The sequence below is a fragment of the Aotus nancymaae genome, unplaced genomic scaffold (assembly GCF_030222135.1).
Source record: "Aotus nancymaae isolate 86718 unplaced genomic scaffold, 86718_ANA_hifiasm-v0.15.2.pri h1tg000011l, whole genome shotgun sequence".
Lineage (NCBI taxonomy): Eukaryota > Metazoa > Chordata > Mammalia > Primates > Aotidae > Aotus > Aotus nancymaae.
Genome location: NW_026988422.1, coordinates 35,418,497 through 35,431,616, shown reverse-complemented (window position 1 = coordinate 35,431,616; position 13,120 = coordinate 35,418,497). Strand labels below are relative to the sequence as shown.

General features: G+C 41.2%; 1 protein-coding gene across 4 annotated transcripts in view; it reads left to right on the top strand.

The window, feature by feature from the left end:
• SCG5 (secretogranin V) overlaps positions 1–13,120 on the top strand; it is a 53,010-nt gene that overhangs the window by 23,933 nt on the left and 15,957 nt on the right. The window lies entirely within an intron of this gene.

Genomic DNA, 13,120 nt, shown 5'->3' with positions numbered 1-13,120 from the left:
AAAAGAAACTTCTGAATAGGAAAGCAATAAAGGCCATTACCCTTAGAGATTTTGAATCTTATAATAAACAAATAGGTCTTCTTTTCCCTGAGTGTTTCTTCTTATCAACACAAGGGAGCTGAGTGGTGGCTACAGCTCTAAAATACTGAACTTGGCTGCCTACTGAATTCAGCATACATACGTAGGGATATGTTACATAAGATGCACATACAGACTCTATTTCTACTAGCCTGTGAAAAAGTAAACATACCTGCTGTTATGAAGCTTCTAGTAAAGGAGCTACAAAAGAAATACATCTACTGGGCGCTCCCACACTGGCTGAGGTGGGTTGGAACCATCTGTATGCTTGCCTGTGGCATAGTTAACCTCGTGACTATCCAGTTTGCCAATTATCCAGGCCCATTTAGCTCTGCTCCCACTCAGCGAGCCCTTTGGCTATTTCTCTGTTCATTGGCACCTAAAGTCAAGGAGAAAGAAATGAACATTTATTAAGTGCCATGTTTGTACCAGTTAATCTTCTCAATGGATATTATTATCACCCCTGTTTTACAGAGAAGGAAACTAATATTCAGAGAGGTAAGATAACTTGTTCAGTACCACATATGTTTTTAAGTATAGAGCTCATGCATTATAAAGTGACCACCCCAGCTAACATTTATTAAGCACAATATTTGCCAGGATTCTTACAAAATGTCTTACAAGGACTATTTTATTTTATCCTCATACCAACTGCTTAAAGATGGTATTACTTAAGTATTCTTGTTTTACAGATGAGGTCATACAGCTAGTATGATGGAGCCAGTGTTCAAAGTCAGACATCTGGATTGCAGCCTGCACTTTTGACCACCATGCCTAACCTCCCCTATACACCTGCTCTGCTCGATTTGGTATTCACCAGGCCCACGAGGCTACTGAACACCTGAAATACAGCTGGCTCAAGTTGTGATATGCTCTAAGTATAAACTACACACCTTATTTGGAAGACAACATGAAAAAATGAATATAAAATATCTCATTGGCAATTATTTATATCAATTACATGTTGAAATGATAATTTGGTTATATTGGGATAAAAAAATTATTAAATTTAGTTTCACTATTTCTTTTTACTTTTTGAATTGAGAAGACTAGACAATTTAAAATTACAAATGTAGTTCACATTCTATTTCTATAGAACAGCACTGCTGTATACAATTTTAAAATATATAAAGGGGGACTGGAATTGACTCAGGCCAACATTACTTTTCATCAGTAGTTCTAGTTAAAAATTGGGTTGGAGTGGGTGAATGGGAAGGTTGAAGCCATTTTTCAAGATAAGTCTGGTGTTTTCATGAATTTGAGTTACGTGTGCTTTCCTCACTCCTTTTACCATGTGTGGGTAAGAGAGTTGCCATTTTTAAGGTTCAAAAGAATTCCGTGAGGTATAACTCCGGTGTCTCTGTGGAGTGCTTCAGCTGTCCGAGTGTATTGCCAGAGGCCTCTCTTTCGGACTTTAAGGCACAAATTGCTCACCACTCTTCCACACAGCTTTCTGGCCACCTTTGAGTCTGTCTCTTCTAACATAACATTGAGTTCTGGCTTCAGGTATGGTTCCTGGCATAAAGTTGATAATAAGTCGTGAATGCTTTTTTGTTTGGTTTTGTTGTAGTTTTATTCTTTTTTTTTTTTGAGATGTGTCATTCTGTCACCCAGGCTGGATGGAGTGCAGTGGCACAATCTTGGCTCCCTGCAACCTCGCCCCCCAGATCCAAGTGATTCTCCGGCCTCAGCCTCCTGTGTAGCTGGGACTACAGGCGCCCACCACCACGCCTGAATAATTTTTTTGTATTTTTATTACAGATGGGGTTTCAACATGTTGGCCAGGCTGGTCTTAAACTCTTGAGACCAAGTGATCTCAAGTGATCTGCCCGCCTCAGCCTCCCAAAGTTCTAGGATTACAGGCGTGAGCCATTGCACCTGCTTTATTCTTAATACCTATTTCCAGGCAGAGGTTGCAGGGATAAAGAGAGAAATTGGGAATATTTGTATGAGATGGGAAACCATAGGCCAGGAACATACTACCAAAGGGTTGTACAGGATTTAGTCTGAGCACCACCCTCTCCCCAACACACACACTACATGCCCTCCCCTCTTGAGGCTAGAATTAATCCCCACCCTCCCCCAAAACAGTAATAACTACTAGGGACTCAGAAAAGAATTTTCTACAATGAGATTACTCTCTGAAACAAACGTTTATTCTAGTCATTTATAAAAAACACTTAAGGATTTATAGCAGCTTAGGATAGAGAAAAAGAAGTAGGGGACTGGTGATTGCTGCAGGTCCAAATCTGTAAGACCAAGTGAGAATCACGTTCCTTGTCATGAACCAAAAGGCCTTTCCAAATGGAGTCTCCTCATTTTAGTGTACAGACATATGGAGAGAAGTGACATGATGGACTAATTACATTCCCAAGCTATGTACCCCCAATCTTGCTAGGGCCACTCCCCTGGCCAGTGCAGAACCAGGCCAGTTGAAGGAAAGGGCTCTGAGTGAGCACAGCGCTACCAGGCCCTGCCACTCCCACCTCATCGCATCCAGAATGGGCCCAACACAGTTCCTGCTACCCCTTATTCACACCTCTTCACCACCCATACGTCCCCAGTGACCTGCTTCCCTCTGAAGCCCAGGCTGACTGGAAGGTGAGCCTCAACAGAAACCATCAAAGAGCTTTGGGTCTGGGTCAGAGGGTCACTTCCACTATGACAGTGTCTTGGTGCTGACGTCATCTGTTGGCTCAGCCATTCATTGCTTCTCTCTTCCCTAAGCTCCTGCAGATCTCCTTTACTTGTTTCTTTCATGTTGGAAGCTATGTCCTTGGATGCTGGATCACTAATTATAAACGTCCTGTGCATTTACCTGGCTCTGGTTTGGCCCCTGTTGTCTTTGTTTCTGCCTGCAGGATTGTCATCGCCATTGCCCCTTTTCCTTACCTAAGAACCTGGCATACCGTGTTTATCCTTTGAGCTGGCACACCGGGAGCGGGGAGGGGGCTGGAATTCCTGTTGGTGAAGTCACTACTTTAAGAGAATTATCCCAGAAATCCTTTAAGTTGCAAACATATCATACAGGAGCAGAATACCACATGTTTATTAGCACTCATTACCATGTTAGTAGAGAAGCCTACCCAAAGGAATGATACAGAGGACCTGTTATGTCATTGAGAACAGAGAGGTGGGGCTCAGGTTCTGGACAAATGATGTCATCAGTAAGTATAGTTTCAGAAAGGAAGATGAAGTGAGGGCTTTAAATAATTGGAGGCAGTAGGCCTGTATGTGGAAGCAGATGCTAGAGAGCCAAAATCCATATTTTTACTTTTTCACAGTTCCGTGTCCATATCCTCACCTAATCCCATCCATCACCACAATTCTGTATCCCATTATTTTTTCGATAATAACTGATACCTCAACTTAAGCTCCAGTCTGACTCCCAGCTAAGCCATATATTTTCAGCAAGAATTATAAAACAGTTTTTAAAGGACACACACAAACCTTAACCTTACTATAAAGACATGCTTAGCCTCCATACAAATTGCCAAGTTGAGACTTCATTTCAGACACCAAATCAAAGTTATATGAAGGAGCTAAAAGTGCTATTGCAAATTACCTATTCGAAATGTCTTTTTCAAAACCTGTTAAATTCACAGCTCTCCTAAAAATGCTTCAAGTCCAAATTATTTTATTTTGGTGTTTTGTGTGTATGTGTTAGAGAGGGCTGGGGTTTGCGGCGGCTACAGAAAAATTAGTTAAATTCATAGGATAAAATTTGAACTTTTGCAAATGAGTAAACAGCCAAAACAAACACCACTTCAGAAAAAAAAAATACATTTTCTCCTTTTGGAAAGCAAGCAATGGTTAAGCAAAATACCTTAAAAGTGAACTAAAAAGCTTTTCTAAAATAAACAACTCCGCTTGTGATCCTAAATTGGGACCACATGTAGATGTGAAAGCTACAAATGCAGTGCACAGAGAATTCACGTCTGTGCCTTCACTGTTTGCGTGCCTCTGAGTAGATGATGATAATGCTGCCTTTGGTCCCCAAGGAGCTTGAGTTTTTCAGATCCCAGTACGAGGGGAAAGGCAGAAGAAGAAAGAAAAGGAATGAAAACAAATGCCTTTCAAGACAAAATATCCGAATGGGTTTCATTTTGCTTATCTGCCAACAGGCTCAACCCAATTTAGATCTCTCCTACAAGGCCAGGCTAATGCCAGCCAGGGTGTCTGGCCTTGCCGGCTATGTGGGGCAGTCCCTGTGAGGAACCAGGCTCGAATTCAGAGCAGAAGGATCACTCCAGCAAACTGCCTGGGCCAGCCCTCTGCCCTGAGGCAAGTCAATGAATAAGCCAATTCAGCACAGATAGAATCATTCCTTTGTTTTTCTCAATTACCAAATGCTGTGTGCTTTGGGGGTCACTTGTCCTGTGAGTTTAGAGAATGTGGATATTGCAACATAAACCCTCACCGTTCTAAACAGCTTAAACTAAATTCTGTTCCCAGGGAGGAGAGCTGAGGTGATAATATCCATCTCTAAGCGTGAACTATTGTGTGTTCCTTTTCTCATTGCAGGAGACACATTTATCTTCTAGTGCTCGTGGTCGCCTCCACCAGGCACAAACATCAGATATGTGTTATGTGGACATATTTTGTCCCGTATTGGGGGGCAAGCTCCTTAAGAGAAGGTATTATGCTGCCTGGATTTGTAACTTTGTTAGGCAAAGCAGGACTGTATTTAGTTTTGAACTGATACAGAGGCACAAATGTTAGTAAAAAGCTCAAATGTTCTGAGCCCTGTTGCTCAATACCTCAAATACAGGACCATGATCACCGGAATGAAAAATATGTAGCATCATTAATTTCGAACCTGTTAATTGTGCTATTAGGAAATATTGACTAGACAGTAAAAGCAACTGGCATTCACCGAGTGCTTATTACACACCAGGTACTGAGGTAACATTTTATATACAGTATCTGATTTGATCCTCCCACATGCATGTTATCCCCAGGTTAAAAGGGGAGAAACAGGTCCAGTGAGACTGGGAGGGTATGAGAATCCCATAGTGTGTGGCAGAATGTGGCCTTGAACTCGGGGCCCTAACAACAGGAAGCTATCAAAGGCCCTTTGTATAAAAAGTCCTCTCGTTTCTGTGGGTCCTCAGTAAATGAAAATAGTTGCTTTTCATAAATAGGTCTGGATGTTAGGACTAATTTCTCACCAGAAGTCAAGGCCAAAAGTTCTTAATACATAGAGTGAATCTGGAGAAAGGATGTGTGGAAATGACTCCGTTCTTTTCTTGTGTCTCCCTTCAATTACTTGGGTGGCAGGAAGCAGAAACATCGGGGTCAGACATCTACAATTTTAGGTTTCACCCTCATGTGAGCCATTTCTTTCAGGCTCCTTTCCCCATTCATAAGGCCCCATCTGTTTGTCCCTCTCCTGCTCTTTCTCCTTGCCTGCGTCTTCTTCTTTCCATTGGGGACATTAACTGTGGTGAAATTGCCTGAGTGCTGACTGAGAAGGAGAAACCCAAGGGCGAATTATATAGAAGCTGACTGATGAGCCCTCTGGTTGTGGACAAGTGATTGCGCATTTTGTAAAGTTGTGTATATGTTGACCTCAAGTTGTGAAAAAAAAAACAAACCCAACACTTTTGTGGCAAGTTGGACCTTAGGCAGGAGATTGCTGGGTGTCGGGGCTTCTCTCAGCCCCCAGTGCCTGGTGCCTGTGGCCGGTGTCGCCTCAGGGAGTCTCAGGCTGTTCTGTGGCCTCCAGAAGGAGCCCTCGCCCCCCTCGCCCCCCTCGCCCCCCTCGCCCACTCCACTTTGCCTTCCCTGGCCTGGGGAGCGCTGCCGCCTCTCCGCCTTCTCTCTGCCCTCCTCAGGCTCTCCGCTGCACCTTCAGCTCTGTCAGAGTCTGAGGGGAAACCAGAGGCGGCCAGGCGCTGTGTGGAGTGCCAGACCACTCCCGGACCGCTGACAAAAGGAAAACTGGTTGTCGCTTTCTGAGTGATGTATCGAGACCGCAGTGTATTTTTAGCATCTGCTGTTTGTGGTAACATAAGTGAAAACTGCTGGACCCGTTCCCTTCAGCTGAATGACTGGTATTCAGGGGAGAGTGCCCACTCCCTGCCAGACGCTCCTCACGGAATTCCCTTTTTACGAGGTGGGCGACTGGCTCCCTGGCACCAGGCTGCCCCGCCGCAGTTCTCTTTTATTGCCCAGCGCCAGTGCCCCGTTGCGTGAGAACCCAGGGCTGCAGGCAGGGTGAGGGTGCGGATGGGACGCCGCTGGCTGCGGGCTTGTCTGGCTGTTCCCAAGTTGTGTGGCAGAGTCTGCAGGGCAGGGGCTGTCTGGATGTTCCAGACCTCGGCGTGAGGTTTGGAACACTCAGGTGCAAAGGAAACGTGGGCACTCAGGTGTGAAGGAACCGTGGTGGCGAGGCCGACAGGTGGCGTCCTGTCTCAGAGCCATTCTGCCAGTGCCTGGCTCTGCAGTGGTCGCTGACACTGGGGGTCCCCTGAGTGACCTGGAAACTATGAGAGACCCCAGCTTCCCCGACAGGTCGTTCTATCAACTGTGGCTCTGGAGATCCAGCCCATCTTTGGAAGATGGAAACGCACAGGAAAGGGTATGAATGGACGCAGCCAAGGCCTCGTGGGGGCTCTCCCAGTACCACTGTAGAGCGGACACAGGGCTGGAATCCAAAATAGCACTAACTTGCTGAGTGGCTTTAGGCAAGAAACTTTCTCCCAGGACTCACTTTCTCACTTAGCATTATGCATAGTGATTCTTGTCCTACTGACCTCACTAGGATGTTTTAAGTAAGGATATAAAAGCATTTTGAAACCGTTGAAACCATAACATTACAAAAAAAAAAAAAAGAAAAAAAAGAAAGAAAAGAGGAAGTAGCCCAGGTCCCATTTATGTTCTTAATTTCTGACCAACCTTAACTTTCATCAAAACTGCCTCCACTGGCCACAGCCAGGAGAACTCTTGCATCGTAGTGGACATCATCAGGCTCTGCAAAGGACCTCGCTTATACCGTGAGAACTCACTTTCAAGGGAGGTGTTTACCTCTAATTCCCACAGAATTGGTGTAAGTGAGAAATGGGGTAGCAGCATCCTTTTCTTGCAAAGTGTGAGCAAGTGCCTCTGTAGAGTAAAACCTTAAGTAAAAGGACTACAACTGCAATGACAGCTCCTTTCTATGAAACTGCAGACTTTTAAGAAGGTTCTTAGCAGCCACACTGGATGTCACAAATTCCATAAGGCAAGATTGGCTTAGGTGCTCTCCCAGAGCTAATTTAATTTCATTTTATATATAATTCTAATAAACCTGGCTCTCTCATTTTCTAGCCCCTTGCTACTGAAAGTGTGGCTCGTGGACCAGCAGCATCTGCACTACCTGGGAACTTGTGAGGAATGCAGAACCTCAGGCCCCACCCTTCACCTTACATCAGATTCGACATTTGGATAAGGTCCCCGTGTGTGTGTGTGTGTGTGTGTGTGTGTGTGTGTTGTGGGGGGCAGGGCCTAGGTGCACTCTCAAGTTATTGTATTTCATCATGGAAAAAATTTGGGATGACTAGAATTAATAGCTTAGAAGGAGTGAGGTGACAAAGAACATTAAAAACTATTGCATCTGGGACCATTTAATATAGTTTTATATCTTAATGCCCTTTAAGACTCTCAGAATACACTGTTACAACAAAAGTCATATCCCCAAGCTGCTGTTTAAAATATTTACCTAATATTCGTAGTGGAACATTTTCCTTTAAAATGGTTAAATAAATCTGGATCCTAAAGCGGATGCTTCAGCGATCTGAATACTACATGAAACACCGCATTCTCTAGTGAAGAGATAAGTGAGATGTTATTATAATCAGAAAGCTCAGTTAATTCAGATTGTTTTATGCACAACTTTTGGAGAGTCAAATGACATCAAGATAAGATGTGATAACAGAGATTTACTCCAAAACTAAACAATGAAAAAAACCCAAGCAGTGCAACCGAAAGGCCATGACTGTTCAGAGCCAAGAAAATTTTGGGGGTCAGAAGGTATTCAATTTTCATATTTCTGTTTACTAGATACTAACAACTGACCTTCAAAATCATGGAGACAGGAAAATGGATTCGAACCCCAAGGGAGTTTTTAAGTAACCAGAAAAGTCAGTGTGCCCTGTTCTGGACAAGCGAGCATTGGAGTTGCTAGACTCCAGCTGGTGGTCCTTGGGGATGCTGCTCAGGGCTCTGTTGACACCTAACAAGACCGTAGGTGGCAAAGCCTGGAGCTGAGGTTGATCAGATTACCAAGGCCAGGGAGAGACTGAAACCAACCAGGTCGACTTCCCAGCTGAATTGCCAACCTCAAAGGGATACATGCAGGAGGGAGAATGGGAGGCACATAGCAGAGGATGGGAATGCAGAGAAGAGCAGGATGCTGTCGAAAGATTGGCAGATTTTTACGCAGGGTTCCAGCACAGGCCAAGAAGGAGATTGAAGGGCTCTGACTCAAATAAGACCAACTCTCTTTATTTCTCACTCCCTTGACAATTATAACTGAGTGCAACTTTATTGCCATGGCAATACAAAGAAAGTCTACCAATGATTTGATATCTAGAGCTTGGAAATAAACAGCTGCATGGTACCAATTTTATTATATAAAGCAACGTTTATATAAACACAACTGGGCTTAAAACTCATTTGGCAAGAATTAAATATTTTCCATTTATTCTAGAGACATTTGTAGAGTGCCATGGCTGTGGTGGAAACATAAATAAAGCATCATCACAGGACAGAATTAATTAATTGCCTGAAATAATTTTAAAGCTGTAAGTGAAAGATCCTATCTTTATTAATGGCATTCTTTTCTCAAATCAGCAGATTTTGAAACCTCACAAACTTTTGACTCATCTCTCCTGTGCACTGCTAGAAATCTTATTTGACTCATGTTGCAGCCACTCTAATTCCAATCCTTGTCACTTCACTCCTGAGTTTCAGCAACACTGTTAGAGCAGAACTTCTTAACTTCTCTCCAACCTAGCTAGTTTTATACAGTGGTCTGTTTTCTATACTGTAATACATTATGTTGAGGATATATCTTATTATATAATATACTACTGGCTTATTGTGTTAGTCTTGTATAACCACTAGAATGAAGAACCAACTAGAGAATAGGAACTATGACTTTCATGTTTATATCTTCTACGGCACCTAACATAATTATTGGTACACAGTATGTTGCTACAGGAAGTCTTCCGTGACGTAGATCTGGGCTAGATACTTCTCTACACAGCTGTGACACACTGCTGTATCCCAGTTACATTATAAGTGCATTACAACTGCCTGTATTATGTTGGTTTCTTTTTGTTTCTCTATAGACTATGGGAGCAGAGCCTCTATTTTTTTCTGGTTCATCATTGACTCTCTAGTACCTAGTCCAGGTTTTGATTATATGTTATGTGCTCAATAAACATTTTTAGATTGTTTGATTTGTTGTTGGTTGTTACTGCAGTAAGACAGTTAAGGAGGCTGGGATGAACAGAACAAATGGCATCCATAGCATCATTTTATTTTGTTTGACTTGGATTTAGGTACAATAGATCAACATAACCTAAATATTATACTGATCCAGATAACTAGCATTTGGCTGTATTTGCAACTGTACAATGTTAAAATTATTGTATTTTCTATACCTGTTTAATTGTCTAAAATTCCAGCTCACAGAGTGGAAAGGACAGCATTTTTTACTTCTGCGTATCTCCCTCACTTCCTACCTCAGTGAGTGTTTCTTGATTTGACGTCGTTAAATGCAGTTTAAAAAGAGTCTGTGTTCTAATGTATCTGCGTAGTGCTAAACATCTGTTGCTTCCTAACAAGTGCTGCATTCATTTTAATGGCACTGGTGCACAGAGGTAAACAGAGCCTTGGCAGGCCTTCCATAAGGGAAACTGTGTTTGCTTCCTTCATTAATTACTAATGGAGCATTAAGACACGCATTTTGCCTTGAGCCAAGTTGGATAATTCCTGGCACTTAATGCTAGGGTGCTTTCAAAAGTCAAGACATGTATTGACACACCAGAGAGCCTGCCCTATAGCAAGCACAGTGGGGGCTATAGTGCCAAGATTATATAAAGCTTCAAATATATCAATACCAAGTGTACCGATGTGTCTGTTTAACCTTTGCAGCTATTGGGTTAATGTGGAATAATATGTATCCCTACAAAATCTCTGAAGGTAGCTACCACAAATGAACTGGATGAATCATCAGAAAGATACAGAAAGGTTAAAAATAAAAGGATAGTCAAAGATTTACCAATTAAACACAAATCAACAGAGCGAGAGTGGCAAGCTAATAAAAGAAATACAAACCAACCTATGATTTATCAGTTTATATTTAGCAGCCAGTTACCAACACAATTAAAACGAAACATTTATACACTTGGATATGCCAACTAGCATAGCATCAAAATGATAAAAGTTAAAAATGGTAAGAAATAAGAGAATGACAGTCACTTATTGATAGTAGTAGATTTTAACATATAGCTATCAGGTTATGATAGACTAAAGAGATAAAATATGAATATGCATATAAAATAATATAATTTAAATGTTGATAAATTGGCTATAGTTAGATGTTTATAAGTTATGTAAAATACCTTATATTAAATATTCACATGGAAAATTTCCAAAAATAATGATATGGTAGTTTACAAAAGAAATTCCATTTTTTGTAAATGCAGAAACTTTATAGTTTCTCTCATTACAAAGCAGTGACCTAGATTTGGGCTAGACACATCTCATTATTCTCATCACAAACCACTCTCATCACAAAGCAATGAAATATAAGTGTAAACAAAACAAACACCACTGATGTCTGAATTTGGGGGCTAGAGGAATTAGCAGAGGTAAGATTGTCCTTTTAAGGTTAAACGTTAATCAATACAGCACACAAAGACAGAGTGATGCAATGTCACTTCAGAGAGACAATATGATTCCCAGGACACTGAGATCTAGTCATGATTCTACTGAATATATTAACATTTCCAAGGGGAAAAAAATGTGTCAATCCAATGAAGAGCTGGTTCAGCCGAAAAAACAAACACAAGTGCCAGTGTTCATCCAGGGACAAGCGAGCCTCATCCAACTGGACTTAAATAATCCACCTGTTGGCAAGATCCTCCTCCTTGAGAAGATGGAAGCATGGCATTATTTTTGCCTGATTTTGCTCAAATTCCATGAACACCAAGGCATCTTTTGATTGTAAACCAGCCTCTCCTGTATAGGACTGTGTGCACCGTGATTGTGCATTGAGGGAACTCTGAGTGTGGGGCTTCTATGTCCCCAGGGAGTTGATAAATATGAAATCCTTCTAAGAAATGGTCTGCTCTGGTGCTGGAAAAGGAAGCTTCATGAGCCTTATAGAATGTTAAGACTAAAAGAAAAGTAAGTCCAGAAATGAACATGCTGTGTAGTAAAACAAGCTATGCAGGATAAGTTGTTCTTATTCACTGCTGTGCTCTGAGTAGGTTTTGGTATGTATGAGACACTTAAGTATTTGTTAAAGACATGAAACAAAGTAGGAAAAGACAGAATTATTTAACAAATGCTGGTGGGATAATTGGATAGCAATTTCACATACACTAAAATAGATAACATGGATTGAAGAGTTAACTTGCAAAGAGAAAAATTAAAAGAATCATCCAAATGTCAGTAGTACTTCTGAAGGGGCAACAATTTTGTGCGTTTAGAAGGATAAGAAGAAATCACAAAGGAGAATAAAAATGACAAATCTGACTACATAAACAAAAAAAACGTATGCTAGCAAAATACTATAATAATAACCTGAATTCAAAGTCAGACAACATGGGAAAATATTTGCATAAAATGTGACAGCCAAAGGTCATGTATTTTTATTATGTAAAATGTTCATACAAATTGATAAGAGAAACACTGAAATTCCCAAAGCATAAACAAACAGCTCACAAAAATGAAATTAAAAATAGTAAACACATGGGAAGATATTTGACCAAGTTGGTAATAAAAGACATTCAAAATAAAACAGTAATTTTTAAAAAATTTGAATTAGCAAAGAAAATGTAAAAATTAATTTTTATAAAACAATGCTGGTGAGAATGTTGCAAAAGTGGTATTTCATATTTTGCTGGTGATGGTTTATAAATTATAACTCCTTTTTGGAAAACAGTTTGGCAATACAATATCAAGAGTCATTAAAATGTTTTATAGCCTTTGACCCAGTGATTTGACTTCTGGAAATTTATCCTGAGGAAAATTAATCCAAAATATGGGAAACATTAAGTGTCTAAAATGAATTGGGAAACACTAAATGTCTCACAATAGGGAGTGGTTAATATGTTGTGGTACAGCCATTGGACTAAACACTACATAGCCATTTATAATCACAGGAATAGAGACCATGCAGCCAAATGGAAAGATGCTTGTGCTTTAGTATTAAATAAAAATGAATAGATACTTTGTATAAAAAGATACATAGCAAAGATTGGAGTAAATACACCAAGTTTGAAGTGGTTGAGCTAAAATAGCAAGATGACCGTGACTTTTTTCTTTATCTTTTGTCATAATGTGCTTTCAGCCTGTCTAGCCGGATGGCAGTTGCCTTCCTTTCTTGTCCCCAGTCCTGCCCAAGCTCCATGCCCAGCTTCCAGCCCTACCCGTCTGTGTTGGTGTCACTCAAGTTCCAGCTTTTCCAAGAAGCCCTCCCATCCCATCAGCCCATCAGCCAAATGGAACTCTCCCTTTCCCATGTGCTTTTTTTTTTTTCTTTTTTTTTGAGACAGAGTCTCACTCTCTCACCCAGGCTGGAGTGCAGTGGTACCATCTTGACTCACTGCAACCTCCACCTCCCAGGTTCAAGTGATTCTCCTGCTTCAGCCTCCTGAGCAGCTGGGATTACAGGCACCTGCCACCATGCCTGACTAGTTTATATATATATATATATATATTTATATATATATATATTTATATATACACTTTTTTTTTTTAGTAGAGACGGGGTTTTGTTATGTTGGCTAGACTGGTCTTGCACTCCTGATGTCAGGTGATCTGC